This window comes from Narcine bancroftii, chromosome 2, assembly GCF_036971445.1.
Source record: "Narcine bancroftii isolate sNarBan1 chromosome 2, sNarBan1.hap1, whole genome shotgun sequence".
NCBI classification, from domain to species: domain Eukaryota; kingdom Metazoa; phylum Chordata; class Chondrichthyes; order Torpediniformes; family Narcinidae; genus Narcine; species Narcine bancroftii.
In genome coordinates this window covers 325,108,339-325,125,272 of record NC_091470.1, presented here as the reverse complement: position 1 = coordinate 325,125,272, position 16,934 = coordinate 325,108,339, and positions in this window count along the sequence as shown.

Genomic DNA, 16,934 nt, shown 5'->3' with positions numbered 1-16,934 from the left:
AACATTAAAGTTTTGAATATAAGCAACATCTGGGTTATGGAAAACAAAAGCTTCCTCCATTGTAACACTACTAGTCATACGGTCAATTAAGGTCATATTAAAACTTGATCTTTTCAATCTAAGAAACAGGCAGCAGGTTAAAAAAAATATTAATTCAAAGTCACATCCAACAGGTGAAATAAGTGAGTTCATCCATTGCATCATATTATCTATCAATAACAAATGCATCATAAAGCAAATACCCAACATATTTGCTGGAAAGACATTATGAGTCTGACAAGGATGCAGCAAAAGTTTACTCACCTGATGCAATGACTGACAAGCTACAAGAAAAGGTGACTGATGCTGCTTTTCTGTCAAAGGATTTGCTTCCAGATCTCAAGACCCATCCAATAATCATATAAACACAATGAACCTATAATCCAAGGCCTGAGGGACATTTATTAAAGTTCATAATAGGAATTTGAGTAGAAAGGTCTGAAGATTAGATTGCATTGACAGAGCAAATTATTTGGAATAGTTTGCAGAGGGATGTGTTTAAAATGGAAAATATTATGATCTTTATATTTAGCTGGACAGGTGTAGTATGTCAAATGGCTACCAATGAAAGCTATGGGTAAAAACTTATCTTCAGTTGCATATGTTAAGTGATCATGGATCATGGGTGTGGATATGTTTTCCAAAACTTGGTTCACTAATGTCAACAAACAACATTACACATCATCATCAATGGTGATATAAAGATATAATCTGTAACCATAACATGCCAATCAGATATTTGCTTCTGATATTTTATTAACACAAAAAAACATTTTGACTGGAAAAGTCGAATCAAGAATTTTACCATTGATGATAATGGTTGGAAAATGAAAGGAATGTCATGACAGAGAAGGAAACAACAAAAAAACCCCACAAGACTTGATCATGAAAAGATCATAAATTATTGTTGATATCTGTACTACACAATTGATAGCAATTTTAGGGTGGAATGAAACACAATAATGACCAAATCCAGGTTTTTTTTTCCACGTCACAGAAGTTCTGCTGGGAGCTTTCTATTCAACACTATCTGTAAGGAATTTGTACGTTCTCCCATGTCTGCGTGGGTTTCCGCCAGGTGCTCCAGTTTCCTCCCACCTTTCAAAATGTATGGGGGTTGTAAGTTAATTGGGATATTTTGGTGGCGCCTGCTCGTGGACCAGAATGGCCTGCTACTATGCTGTATGTCTAAATTTAAATGTAAATATTAGCACTACTTATTTTCTGATGTGATTTCAAAATCAGGTATTCATTAAATAATGACTTTTTATACACCAAGCAATCCTGCATCCATCCTGTGAATGGCAAAGTCATCCAGTCTCCAGTCTTCCCCATTCAACCATACTCCAACCCCGCAACTGTTCCAGATGAATGCCTCGATCTTTGCCCTACTTACCACTTCTGATTTTTCTTTCATTTATTTTTAGGATCTGGGCATCTTTGACAAGGGTAGTATTTATTGCCCATCCTTAAATGGCCTCAAGAAGATGATAGTGAGATACTTTCCAAAATCAATGAACATACACCAAAGATGCTGTTGGGTAGGATGTTCCATGATTTTGACCCAGTGATAATGAAGGACATACAATGTACTTCCACATCAATGTGGTATGCATCTTGGAGAGTGGCCAGAGGGAGAGGGAGTGAACGTAAAAATATAGAAAAGCAATTATCATCAGAATTCTCATTTGAGCATCTGCACAATTGACAATGTAAGTCCCTCATAATGCATTTCCAAAGGTCGTCAGATCACTAACTTCAGGAGCATAATTTTATAGCAGAGAAACAGGCCCTTCAGCCAAATTTGTCTGTACTGACTAACATGTTTACCTAAGCTAGTCCCATATCCCTCAGAATCTTTCCCATCCATGTACATATAGAAATGTCTTTTGAACAATGCAATTGTTCCCCCCAGCACCACCCTCCCCCCCACCCCCCATCCACAAACTGCTTCATCCAGCAGCTTGTTCAATATACCTTCCACCTCTTTGTGAACAAACTGCCTCTTGGGTTGCTTTTTAATCTTTTGCAATTCTTCTTAATTCTATGTCCTCTTCTACCCTGAGATAAAGACAATAACTATTTACCTTGCCTGTGATTGTATTTTTATTTACTTCTATAAGGTCTCACCTGATCCTCCTATGCTCAAGACAGAGGAACAAGTCTATGTCTATCCAGGTTCTCATAAAAAGTCCTCCTGCCCTGGTAACATCCTCATGAATTTTTACTGTATACTTCTGGCATAATTAAGTATTTCCTGTAGCTGGGTGACCAGACCTGCACACAATACTCCAAGTGTGGTCTCATCAATGTTTTGTATAATTATAATGTGCTGTACAAACTCTTGCCTTTCAAAATGGACGTAGACCCTCTCCTTCAGAATTCCATCCAGTAACTTACCACCCACTGATTTTTGGCCTCGTTGGCCTGTTATTTCTTGGTTTGTCCTTGCAGCCATTTTTAAATAAAGGCATAACATTATGCATCATCTGGCCTTTCAGTTCCTCAAGATATCTCTGTCAGGGCTTCTAAGGTTCCTTCCCCAGCTTGTCTTAGGATTCCTTTATAATGCCCAGTGTGCCAGGGAAAGGAAGTAAGACAGAAGGTGTGATAGAATAGATAGAAAAAAATGGATGAGATTCCAGGCAGATTTTAAAGAGTTAGGAAAGAATTTAAGAAACAGGACCTCAAAAGTAGTAATGTCCAGATTGTTACTGATAACAAACACAAAAACATGATGGTATAACAGAGAATTGGCTCAGTGGTGCTTTAGATTCTGGGGTACTGTGAGTATTTTAAGGAGAACTGAGTAGCTTGCACCTCAGCAGAGCTGGGACTAGTGCCTGAGCAGTGATTTCACAAGAGTCTTAATAGAATAGTTTAGTCATAGTGCTCAATCTAATATAGCAAGAGATGGCCTCGAGGAAGCAGAATTGAAAGAAGAAAAACAAAGGACTAGGAGGCACAGGCTTTGAGCAATTGTTCAAACTCCTTGAACTCAGATTCAGAACTAAGCTTCAAATATATCCATGGTAACAGTTTAGATTCTGTCTGAAATTGACATGAAATTGTTGCTTTCACTCCCACCACTGCATTGATGAAGAATCAAATGTGTCACATACTTTTTCCAAAAAATACTAGTCATCTTCTCATTCTGCTGAATGATTGATATCTGCTTCTTTCAAAATCAGCACATTTTATGCATATTGAATGTAGAAACACTTCTATTAAAACTATTTATATGATCATAATAAAAAACATCATTTTCAAGGTTTAAATATGTCAGAGATAAATATGTAATAATTCTGGAGTGGGAAGGGTAGCTTGGTAATGCTTTGACATGCCTCCCTATTCTTATGATGCAGTCAACGATTATGAAATTCTGCGCTGACGGCTGCTGTTTAGGTTATATCAATGACTGCAGCAAATTCTTCCCAAACTCTCTGATGTTGTAATGCATCCTCAAATTGTGTAATCTTCAAAGCCTGTGGAGAATCTTCCAGAGCAAACCGTAAATGTCATCACCCTCTATCTGTCTTGACTTTTAATCAGATGCAAAATGAGATTGGATTGAGAGGTTAGACTCTGTAACAAGATCTGATATCTCATTGCATGTTCCTAAATTAACAGTAAATCCCAGAAAATAGATGAAGTATACTGACCTGAACTCCTGCAAAGAGCATGGAACCACGATGTTATGGCCAGTACAGAGACTTGGCTGGAGTAAGGGCAGGATTGGTTGATGCAGGTATCGGGGTTTAGGTGTTTTAAAATGAATAGGATGAGAGGTAAGAAAGGGGTGGGAGGGAGTAACATTGGTCAGGGAGAGTATCATGGCTATAGAAAGAGAGGATGCTGTAGAGGGATGGTCCACTGAGTCAGTGGGGATGGATGTCAGAAATAGGAACGGAGCAATCAATGTGCTTGGTGTAGTCTATAGGCCCCCAAATAGCCTGCGGAAGACTGAGGAACAGATAAGCAGGCAGATTTTGGAATGTTGCAGGAAAAACAGGGTTGTAGTTATGGCTGATTTCAACTTCCCTAATACTGACTGTCACCTCTTTACAGCAAAAGGGATAGATGGGACTGAATTTGTTAAGTGTGTACAAGAGAGATTCCTGACACAGTATGTGGACCTGCCGACGAGAGGAGAGGCCATACTGGACCTAATCCTGGGTAATGAACCTACTCAGGTGGGGGACCTCTTGGTGGTGCATTTTGGTGAGAGTGACCACAACTCCCTGAGCTTGTGCATTATTCTGGAAAAGGATAAAAACAGACAAAATGGGGATGTGCTTAATGGGGGAATGGATAATTATGATGGGATAAGGCAGAACTAGCAAAAATAAATTGGCAACATATTCAAGGAAGAAAGCACAGAACTAATGTGGAGGAAGTTTAGGGACTACTTGTGCTGGGTTCAGGGTAGGTTTGTCCCACTGGGACAAGGAAAAGAATGGAAGGAAAGGGGAACTGTGATTGATGCAACAGGTCAGGCAACAAATCAAGAGGAAGAAGGAAGCATACATTAGATATTGGAAGCAGGAAAAAGGAAGGGCTCATGAGATGTATATGGTCACTAGGAAGGAGCTTTGTCTTTTCTTAAAGGGGGCATGAGAAGGCCTTGGCTTATAGGATTAAGGAGAATCCCCAAGGGATTCTATACATATATCATATGTGAAGGACTTTTATTACGGTCATATAGCAGGAGGATGTCAAGAATGAAGGTGGGTCCTCTAAAGGATAAAGGAGACAACAGGTGCCTGAAGGTGAAGGATTGGGGAGGTTCTAAATAAATACTTTGCTTCAGTATTCACAAGAGAAAAGCATCTTGATCAGGGTGTGGTCGGAATAAAGCATGCTTGTGTGCTGGGCAGTGCTGAGTTTAAGGAAGATTAAATTTTGGATCTTCATTCAGAAAGTCTTGAATCATGGGATCCATAGAACCTTGCCTGTGTGGAAAAAAAAATTGGCTTGCAGGTAGAAAGCAGTGAGTAGTAGATGAAGGAAAGTATTCTGCATGGAGGCCAGTAACTAGTGGCATACTGCAAGGATCTGCTCTTTGTGATTTTTATAAATGACCTGGATGAAGAGGTGGAAGGATGGAGCAGTAAGTTTGCAGATGATACACAAGTTGAGGAGTTGTGGATGGAGCTGAATGTTGTCAAAGGTTTCAGAATTGGGCAGTAAGTAGCAGATGGAGTTCAATCCGGAGAAGTGTGAGGTGATGCATTTTGGAAGGACAATCCAGAAGAATGAATACAGGGATAATGGTCAATTACTTAAGAATGTGGATCAACAGAGGGACTTTGGGATCCAAATCCATACATCCCTCGAGGTCACCGCACTGATTGATAGGATAGTTAAGAAAGCCTAAGGGATGCTAGGCTTCATTAATAGGGGGATTGAGTTCAAAAGTAAAAAGATCATTTTGCAAATCTACAAATCTCTGGTGAGACCAAACTTAGAGTATTGTGTTCATTTCTGGTCATCACATTATAGGAAGGTTGTGGAAATTATGAAGAGGGTGCAGATGAGATTTAACAGGATGTCACCTGGATTGGAAAATGTCTTATGAGCCAAGGTTAGCAGAGCTGGGACATTTCTCTTTGGAATGTTGAAGGATGTGACAAGACTTAATAGAGGTGTACAAGATTATGAGAGACATAGAGAGGGTGGACAGAGAGTTGTGGGTACCTGGAATGCCTTGCCAGGGATGGTGTTGGAGGCTGAAATATTAGGGGCATTTAAGAACTCCTAGACAGGGACGTGGATGGAATAAAAATAGAGGATTATGGGGTAGTGAGGGTTTAGTACTTTTTTAAAGGGATTTATGGGTCAGCACATTAGGGTTAGGGTTAGGGTTCTGAGCTGCAGCGTTCTATGTTCTATGTTCTGCATTCTAATGAATTAAATGTAACAAAGAACAAGCAGTCAAAATTAAAATGGTTGGTTCCTGAACAGAGAAAACCTGGCATGGTTTGTAAACAAAAACAAATGCTGTCAGAAAATGCATCCAAAGAGGTAGCAATAATACATTTATGGGTGGTGTTATAAAAAAAAGAAAATACTGGACTTGTGCGCATGATGAGAAAAGTATATTTATATGAAGCATTCATCATAGATCAGAGACCAGAGTATTCAGATTCTGTTTAGAGTCTATGTAATTATAGAATAGTTTCATGAACTGTTAACTTATTTATAAAAAATGGAAACAAGAATAAAGGATTGCTACTCCAAACATACACAATTATTGTGGAAGCACTAATATCCACCTCATCTTCTAAATATTTGCCAAAAGCCAACTAGATTCAGTCAAGAATCATCTAGTATTCCTACTCAACCTTGAATGAAAATGAGATTTTAATCAATGAGATTTTCCTATATTTTGTTTTACAAGCATATGGTTGGAAAGCAAGAATATTAAGAATACTTTCCTGGCTCCTTTTGACCAGTTTTCACCATGCAACATTTTGTAGGCCCATTTACCAATATGTGCCCACAGCTCACAAACTTAACCAGTTACACTAGAAACATAGATGTACATAGTTTGATGCCTCTCGACACTAAGGCAGCTTAGTCAGCAGCCCAGATGATGAGTTAACATTTCTATAGAAGACGGAAATAAAAACAAATGAATGTTACTCCAAACTGCATTTGGAGCCAATGAGTCTGTGCAAAAGTGCCAACCAGCTGCAGAATTTGTGTCAGCATGTTCTTTACAGATGCAGCATTGAAAGTAGACTGATTTGGATTCATCACAACATGGCATGGGACTTGCTCTTCCCAAGACCACAAGAAACTGCAAGAGAGTCATGAATGCAGCTCAGGCCCATCACACAAATGAACCTCAATATATAAAAGTGCTGGAGAAACACAGCTGGTCATCCAGCATCCATAGGAAGCAAAAGGCAATGAACATTCCACAACTGAGCCCTTCATCAGGAAGTTGAAAAATCAAGTGGGTATAAAAAGATAGAGGTAGAGGGAGGAGGAGGAGGTGGAGGAGGGGAGAAATGGAAAGGCAAGGAGCATAGACTAACAGGTAAGATGGGAGGGTAGAAGAGAAAGAAGTTGAGATGTGATGGGGAAGAGAGTTAAGAAGTGTAGCTCTTTGATAGGAGAAGGAAGGCAAAGGGGCAGGGAGCTGGAGGAAAGGGGTCAGAGAGGAAAGAAAATGGAGAGATGGGGGTATGGGGTTAACAGAAAATGGATAAGTCTATTTTTATGTCGTCTAGTTGGAGACTTCTGATACAGAATATAAGGTGTCATTCCTCCAATTTGCGAGTAGTTTCGATTTGGCAGTACATGAAGCAGACCAATCAACTTTGGCCAGTTCCTCTCTCATGTCTTTATAGTTACGTTTATTCAACTGTAATATTGCACATCAGTGTTTAGATTCTCTTTCTCAAACTGCAGAGTGAATTCTACCTTATTGCGATCACTGCCTTTTAATGATTCGTTTTTACCTCGAGCACATAAATTAACTCTGGTTAATTGCACAGCTCTAAATACAGAATTGCCTTTTCCTGAGAGGGCTTGACCAAAAACTGCCCTAAAAAGTAATCTTGTAGACATTCCACAAATTTCTCCTCTTGGGATTGAGCATCAAGCTGACTTTTACTTGCATATTGAAGTCTCCCATGACAACCATAACATTACTTTTCTCTAACTCCTGTTGTAACTTTCACTACATCTCGGCTGTTATTTAGTCTTTTTACTTTTACAGTTTTTCAACTATCTGTACAAGAACTCTACGTCCTCTGATCCTATGTCTCTTCTTACTAATGATTTGATTTAATTATTTTACCAACCGAGCTACTCAATCCCTTCTGTCCACCAGCCTGTCATTTCTATAGGATGTCCATCCTTTGATGCTAGGCTTTCCACTGTGATCCTCCTTCAGTCACGTCTCCAATATGCCTACAACATCGTACCTGCCAATTTATCACTGCACCTTTAGCTCATCTACCTTGTTTCATACACTGTGTGGATTTAAATGCAACACCTTTGATTCCATGTTCACCACTCCTCTCACACTTGTCTCTGTGTTGACTGAGTTTAAATATTTCCCTTTTCTAAACTTTGTCCTGTCTTTCATTCTGGAGACTTCAATAGCCTCTCCTACACTTTCTTTCCTGTACACTTTACCTATACTTCTCCAATCTGTTGAATCCACCTCCCCAACCCCCATCCAACCTCATTATTTAATTCCAAACCCTATCCACAGCCCTAGTTATGTGATTCACCTGGACCTTTGTCCCTGCACGGTTTGGTTGGAGCTTGTAACAGCACTGATTCACCACAGCATAAAGAACAGTCACTCATTTCTTCCAGAATAATGCACATATCTGGAAAAGACAAGGTAGTGGCTGATGCACTTTCCCGCTCAGTTACGTTCAATGTATCAGCTACGGGCCATGGTATTGACTACACGGCTCTCACCACTGCCTAAGCACAAGACAGTGAGATGGAGTTGTATCACACCTGGATAACCAATTTACAATGGAAGAATGTGCAAATTGATGCCGATGGCAAGCTGCTCTTTTGTGGCTTGTGAATGGGGCATCCACGGCCAGTGGTTCCAGATTCATGGATGTCACATCCATCCATCAGATCAATCATTCATCTGATTTCATACAGATTTGTTTGGCATGGTCTGAAGAAAGACATAACACAAATGGCCAGATCTTGTGTAGCTTGTCAAAAAGTCAAAATACATCAGCATATGAAAGCACCGTTACAACCCTTCCCACCAGTAACTTGCTGCTTCGACCATGTCAATGTGGACATTGTGGTACCAATTCCAGTTTCACGAGGCTTCTTCTATCTCTTCACAGTGATCAATAGGTTTATGAGATGGCCTGATGCAGTCCCCATGGCAGATGCTTCTACGGACTCTTCCTGGATGGGTCGCTTCGGCCTACCGACACACATCACTTCTGATAGAGGACCTTCATTATGTATGGGTTATCTCAGCTGCTTGGCTCTAGGCTTCATCATACAAATGCCTATCACCTGCAGTTCAATGGGATGATTGAACAATTCCATCATCACCTTAAATCAGCCTTAATGGCCTGTTTGGACAGTCCCAACTGGGCAGATGAATTACCATGGGTGTTGCTTGGCACTACGATAACTCTAAAAGAGGATCTTCACACTTTATCTGCGCACCAATGTGCCTTTGGTGGTCCCAGGGGAATTCATTCCACATGGATCTAGTAAAGATGAAAATCCCAAAGAGCTGTTGAGCAGACTAAGGGATACTGTAGGCAAAGTATCCCCTGTACCACCATCATCACATGGCAAATATGTTTCTTTTCTATCACACAAACTGAAGGACAGTGAACACATGTTTGTATGTAGAGGAACACATGGACAGCCCTTGCAAGCGCCATACGAGGGACCATACAGGGTGATAAGATGAACGAGGTCAACCTGCTTCTTGGACATTGCCGGGCAGCCTCTGTCATTCATAATTGACAGGCTCAAACCTGCCCACGTTGACAAAACTGCCCCTATTCAACAGCCAGCATCTGACACAGGGATCGACCTCCCAAAAAACGACCAGGTGATAGTGCCGGTTCTGGGGAGGGGGGAGTGGTGGGGGCATGTAGCAGCACTAGCAATAGACTGCAACTCCCAGAAGTCTAGTGAACCGGCATGGGACGTTATAATGTGGTGCATGTGGTTCAGTGTTTTAAAAAGAATACGCAAGTGAATTGAGAAAATGAGTTTTGATTCACCTGCAACTGTGTGTTGTTATTTAGATTTCATCCAGCCACCACTGTGTTTTCAATGGCTACAATATTGTATTTTATTATATTATAATGTAAATATAAAGTTACCATGATGAACAGGTCTTTGAGATGTGGAAGGAAACAGGAATGCTGCAAACCCTTGCAGTCACAAAGAGACCACAGAAACTGCACAAAGACAGCATCTGAGATCAGAACTAAAGCCAAGTCCTTAGAGCAGTGAGATGGCAGCATTAAGTGTTGTTGAAACAGCATGCCAACATGAGGTCATGAATTACAGTGGTCTAAATTTTGTACTTACAACTGTAATTGCAATCACCCTCTACTTGTTTTACTTTTGACTTCTACTTTACACTCCTTCCTTCCCAAATGTGACAGTAATCCCATGATATACTTGCTGTTCTTCACCTTACAACAAGTCATGTGGCTGGACAGTGCCACAGACTACACTTGTGAGATGCTCGCAAGGTTGAGTAAATAAGTTCATGGAGAATAATAGAAGCTGCAGGCACTGGAATCCTAACCAAGTAAGAACTGCTGGAGGAACTCAACGAGTCAGATGGCATCCATGGGTAGAAATAATCAGTCAATGTTTCAGGTCTGGATCTTTTATCAAGACTAAGAATTTTTTTAAAAGGTGCAATTATATTTATATATAAATAGATTTAAAAAAATCTATTTATATAAATAATTTAAAAAAGATTTAAATATATATATTTATGTGTATATGTAAAGGGCAAGAAGCTGGGGGAAGGGCCCAGAAGTGATAGGTAACAGGGAAGAAGGTGTGGGAGATGGAGAGACAGGTTAGGTGAGACACCATCAGGAATGGGGAGGGGAGGAAATGTTAGGGAGAGAGAAAATAATATCTAAGTACAGGAATAGATTAAGAAGAGATAGAATCAAATGGGGGTAGGGGACACCTAAAATTAGAAAAAAATCAATGTTCATGTCATTAGGTTTAACACTGTCCAGGAGAAATATGATGTGTTGTTCCTTAAGTTTATGCTTGGCCTCACAGCAACAATGGTGTGAGAGTGTGGTAACCTGCCTAAATGACTACTGATCAGTGGCACTCACATCCACACAGTGATGGAGTGTTTTGAGAGGCTACTGTTGAAGCATATCAGCTCCTGTCTGAGCAAAGACATGGATCCATTCCAAATTAACCTACCGCAGCAACAGGCCTATGGCAGATGCCATTTCACTGGCTCTACCCAAAGCCCTGGAACACCTGGATAGCAAAAATGCACACATTGGGATGTTTTTTTTTTATCACCTATTTTTCGGCATTCAACACTATCATCCCCTCAAAACTAATACGCAAAGTCCAAGATCTGGGCCACAATACCCCACTGTGCAATTGGATCCTAGATTTCCTCACCTGCAGACCAGAAACAATTTCCATCAACACCGGAGCAACAAAGGACTGTGTACTTAGCTCCTGTTCTACTGACTTTCCACCTATGACTGTGTGAATCAGGAGAACAACAAAACCATTTACAAATTTGTTGACAATACTACAGCAGTCGGCTGTAGAAAAAGAGACAATGAGTCACCATTCAGGAGGGAGATTGAAAACTTGGCTGAATGGTGTACTAACAACCTCGCAATCAATGACACCAATGCCAAGCAGATGATGGTGGCCTTTAAAAAGGGAAAACCAAAGATACATGATCCAGTGATCATTGGGGAGTCAGAGGTGAAGAGAAGTGATGCACCATCAATCTCAGGAGACTATTGTGGAGAAACTAACAGGCTTTAATTCACTTGAGAACATAGCATATCCTTACTGTTTCATTGTCCTGCAATGAGTTGCAGGGGCTGTAGAACAGCCACCTTTATACAGAAGTCTGTGGGGTGGGGCCACAGGTCCATCCAGCCAATAGGCATGCTTCAGCAGATAATTATACATTACAGTGGGTTACCACAAGGGTGAGCAAATTTAAATTCCTGGGTGTCACCCAATCAGAGGACCCAACTCATGATATCGTAATAAAAGCATGTCAGTGCCCTACTTCCTTAGAAGTCTATGGAGGTTCAGTATGACATCAGAAAGCTTGGCAAACCTCTATAGATGCAGAGTGGAAAGTGTGCTGACCAGCTATATCACAGCAATGCCTCTTAGTGGAAATCCCTGCAAACAGTAGTATATCACAGGGAAAAACTCTCCCTACCACTCTGAAAATCGACATGGAACACTGCCATAGGAGACTAGCAGTAGTCATCAAAAAGTTGTATAAGATCTTGATAAAGGGTTCAAATTTGATATGTTGGGTGATTATTTCCACCCATGAATGCTGTCTGACCCATTGAGTTCCTCCAGCAATTCTGAGTGAATAGATTACTGGTAATTGCTTTGTGGCACGACTGACAAATGTTCTTTCATTTTCCTAATAATCAAGGATGTTAAATGGTGAGAGGATCATTAATGGTTGAATTATTTATTCTATTATTGAACTAAACACACTTCAACACCTTTAGTTATTGTTCAATTGTAATGTCATCATCAGCTTCCAAAAATTTACATCAACATGTTAATCTACTGAAAAATACATAAAGAACACATACTGAAACCTTTAAAGATGTTCAATAAAATCAATTACTCATCGTTTTCCTACCCGACAAGCAACCTTTTAAATCCTCATTTTGCAATGCCATTCTAATTTTCTTCAGCTGTTCTTTTCTGCCTCCTTCTCCACCTCTATGGCCATTGTTATTTTTTCTCTCCTCCTTTATGTTAGCATTCCCCCACCACTTCTCCTCCACACTGAATTTTGTTAGCATTTAAATATTGCTCTTAGGACTCAGGCATTTTTTTTTCTGCTTTAATTCACTTTTAGCAAGAGCATGGTCTCTCTTACATTTTATAATTCCTTGCTGCCATCTCTCCGCTATTGTCCATTTCCAATAAACTGTTCCTTGTACAATTTCCTTCATTCCATTTTCTCTTTGTATTAGCATGAGGATTGTCTCTGACAATTCTCTTCAAATGTTCAACATCTGGGTTCTCCTGAAACTATTTTCTTGCTCTCCTACATATCGTCACTAGATCATGAACCACCAAATATTGTCTATAGATATAAATTTCCTGTAGCTCTGTTCATTTACAGAGGGTCAGTGAAATTAGACGTTGATCCCATTAGTCAAATACTTTTCCTTTTTCTTTAAAATAAAATGCTAAATCCTCTCATTATGGACAATTATATTTGAATCAATGTTTGTGTGATAGAACAAGGTTAGGTACATAAGCGACCTGATGATGTTTTTAAATTTTTTTGTTGAATTCCAAAATTTCAGTTAACTACCATGAAATATTTTCCTTTTTGAATACTGAACTCTGCGCAACTAAGATATCCATTTCTGCCTTCTTACAGGTTTGCGTCGCCCTTCAAAGCATATCTTCTGCTGCCTCCAGCATGTCCTGCTGCAATTATCAATGACACTGCAGCTGGATTCATGGTGGGCTCTGTGTTTATGAATTGCATTATGCTGGTGATTGTCCATGGATGTCTCGGTTTCATTCGTTCGCTCATTATCCCATTTCTCACAACAGTGGTGTCACACAACATGCATCTTCTGTTAAATATAGAACTTTATCTCCATTTCTACCAATCTCATCATGGGCAAAATTTAGTGGGAAACTCGAGGATTGGAAGCCTTTAAACCCCAACAGAAGGCAACTAGAAAAGCAATAATAATATGAGAGGATACCAACATTTTTTTTTCAGATATATAAAGATTGAAATTGTGGATATCAGATCACAAGAAAATTATGCTGGAGAAGTGGTAATGGGGAACAAAGAAATGGCAGATGAAATGAATGGGTATTTTGCATAAGCATTCACTGTAGATAACACAAATGACATGCCAGAAATTTTGAGTCGAATCAAGTTCAAGTTTATTGTCATCTGATTGAACAAGTACAGCCCGACGAACCGCATTCTCCAGTCCTTGGTGCAAAGCATACAGGTACACAACCAGACATAACACACATACATTACAATACATACGCAAGACATATATAAAAGTAAATAAATTAATATTGTTTTGTGAAGATTAGAGTCTCAGAGGATTAGTGTGTGCATCTCCTTTGGTCATTCAGCATTCTTATTGTCCGTGGGTAGAAGCAGTTTTTTAGCGGGGTGGTGCTGGCTCTGGTACTCCGACGGGAGTAGTTGAAAGATGCTGTGGGCAGGGTGGAAGGGGTCCTCAATAATTTTGCACACCCTCATCAGACATCGATCCTGGTAGATCACATCAATGAGTGGGGGGTTGGGGGGGTGGAGGAGGAGACCCATTGATTCTCTCTGCCAATCTTAGTGACCTATCGGGCCAAGTGAGTGCAGTTGCTATTACTAAAGAGAAGATGAGAAGGTGCTTATCAAGGATAAGGCTTCATGAAACCTGAAATCACAAAATAAAATAGGCCAAAGTCGGGATGCTTTCCTTCAGGGGAGATCTTTCCTGACAGATCTGTTGGATTTCATTGAGGAGGATAGACGAAAGTCAGTTGCGGATGTTGTGGACAGATTTTCAGAAGACTTAGAAAAGATACTACAATAAGGCAGCTGAAGAAGATAGGAATCCATAGGGAAAGATAGGCTAAGAAGATAGGCATAGAAGATCGGTAACTGGTAGAATGCAAAGAGTGGGAATGAAGAGGTCCTTTCCTGGCTATCAGTTAGTGGATAATATTCAATTCAGCAGATTAGTTACAAATAAAGATCATGAAAAGTTTCAATATTTTTTTGCGATAGCTTTGCTTGTCATCATGAAGCTTGAACAACTAAAAACTGCAAAATGCATTTGATTCAGCAATTTTGATTTTGATACTCACAGATTAAATGTGCTAAAATGCACGTTGCTACTCATGGCAAATTACAGAAGGTGTTGCTCCCACGATGAGATCAGCCATGCAAGATCATTCGACAGGTCTTCCTTCTTCAAAAAAACATGGCTTTCCTCTGCTACCATCAATTCGGCCCTCACCCGCATAGCTACCATTACCTGCACATCTGCCCTGACCCTCCCCCCCCCCCAAATGCAATAAGGACAGGATTACTCTTGTCTTCACATACTACTCTGCATCCAACATATGCAATGGATTTAATTTCATGTTAAACTATATTTATTTATAAAAATTACTTAATAAAGTAAATTATAGAGTTGAAATATTATATCTGTATTCTTAGTTTGTTAGCTGTGGATTGGTTTATAGAGAATCATTGTTTTCAGAGAAGAGAATTCTTTCTCAGAGTCTATGTGTCTTGGATAAACAGAGCTAATGGATTTCAAGTGAGTGTTAATTATTCAAGAATTGCTGAGGAAGCCTTCTATTTTTAATCAAAGCCTCTTAAGCCTCTTGAATAGAGATGAGTTCAGAGGTTGTTATGGATATGGAATGGTTTTGAAAAAGGAAGTAAAACTGATGGTCATATGGTTTACAAGAATTGGGACTCACCTCGGTGATTATGTAATGGTCACATAATTTGGAAAAATATATTAAAGAATTCAGACATTTTGTTTTCAGCTTTGGAACAGTTCAGCTTGGAGTTCACAGAAGTCAAAACACTATGGCATACAGGGATTGAAACCTTGTGAAAGACAGGGTTGAGTTATAGTATCCAGAATTGGTGCTGTTTGTTGTGTGTTACTCCTGAAAGAAGAGGAACATAGAATCCATGGCTTTTGAATTAATGAAGACCACTTTGCTATCTCATTGGAAAAGAGGATAGAATTCTACTGGGTCTATTTTTGTGTTTGGCCACTTGACTGGGTTTGTGAATTCATTGTGGAAGAAAATAGCCACATTTGCTGTCTTTGAGAAGAGAGCAGATTCTTCATTTGAAAAACATAATTGTGAGTAAAAGAGGCCTGAAGATATATGTTTAAAGCACTTTATAATTATTACTCAACTGAGAATTTAAGACCTTCAAGCAAGACAAAAATGATGCTGAACTTTTAAAGATTGACATTTCAGAATGGGGCTTTGAATTATACTCACACACATACATTTGCAAATAGTGAGGTAAAGTTTAGAGTTAAGTAAGTGTATAGTTAAGTAGGAAATGTTATATTATTTATAGTTTAATAAAAGCTATTCTTTTGAATTTGCCATTGTCCTGTGAATTTTCAATCGCTGTTCCTGTTTTAGTGCTACCAAAAACCCTTTAGTCCCAAATATAATTAAAAAGGGTTGTTAGTGGATAACTCGTATGCTTATCCCTTCATTCCAGGATTCAGACTTGTGAATCTTCTCTGAACTCTTCCTAATGCCAGCGGATCCTTTCTTAAATAAAGAGACTAAAACTGTACTCACACTCTGAGTGAGGTCTCACAGTGCATCATACTCATATCATATTCCTCTATATATGAATGTCAATGTTACATTTCCATTTTTCACCACTGGCTCAACCTGGAGATCAACATTTAAGGCATTTTGCATGAGGACACTCAAGTCCCTATGCATCTCCAAATTTTGAATTTTATTCCCATCCAAATAATAGTCGGCCCTTTTATTCTTTCTACCAACATGCATAACCATATACTTTCCAACCTTGTGTTTCATTTGCTGCTTCTTTGCTCATGCTCCTAATCTATCTACATCTCTCTGCAGCATTTGTGTTTCCTCATCAGTACCTGCCCCTCCATCTATCTTTGTATCATCTGCAAACTGAGCCACAAAACGATTTATTCCACAATCCAAATCATTAACATACAACATAAAAAGAAGTGGCTCCACTGCAGATCACCACAAATAACCAGTAGCCAATCAGAATAGGGTCCCTTTATTCCCACTCTCTATTTCCTGCCAATCAACCAATGCTCTGCCCATGCTAGTATCTTCCCTCCATTTCCATAGGAGCTCATCTTGATAAGTAGTCTCATGTGTGGCACCTTATGAAATGCCTTTTGAAAATCCAACATCCACTTCATGTCCTTTGTCTAATCTGCTTTTAGTTTCCCCAAAACATTGCAGGAGGCTTGTCAGGCAAGATTTTTCTGAAGGAAACCATACTGACTTTAGCTGATCTTCTCATGCACCTCCAGGTACTCCATAACCTCATCCTTGACAATTGACGACAACAACTTCCCAAACACCATTGTTAGGCAAACAGATCTATAATTTCCATT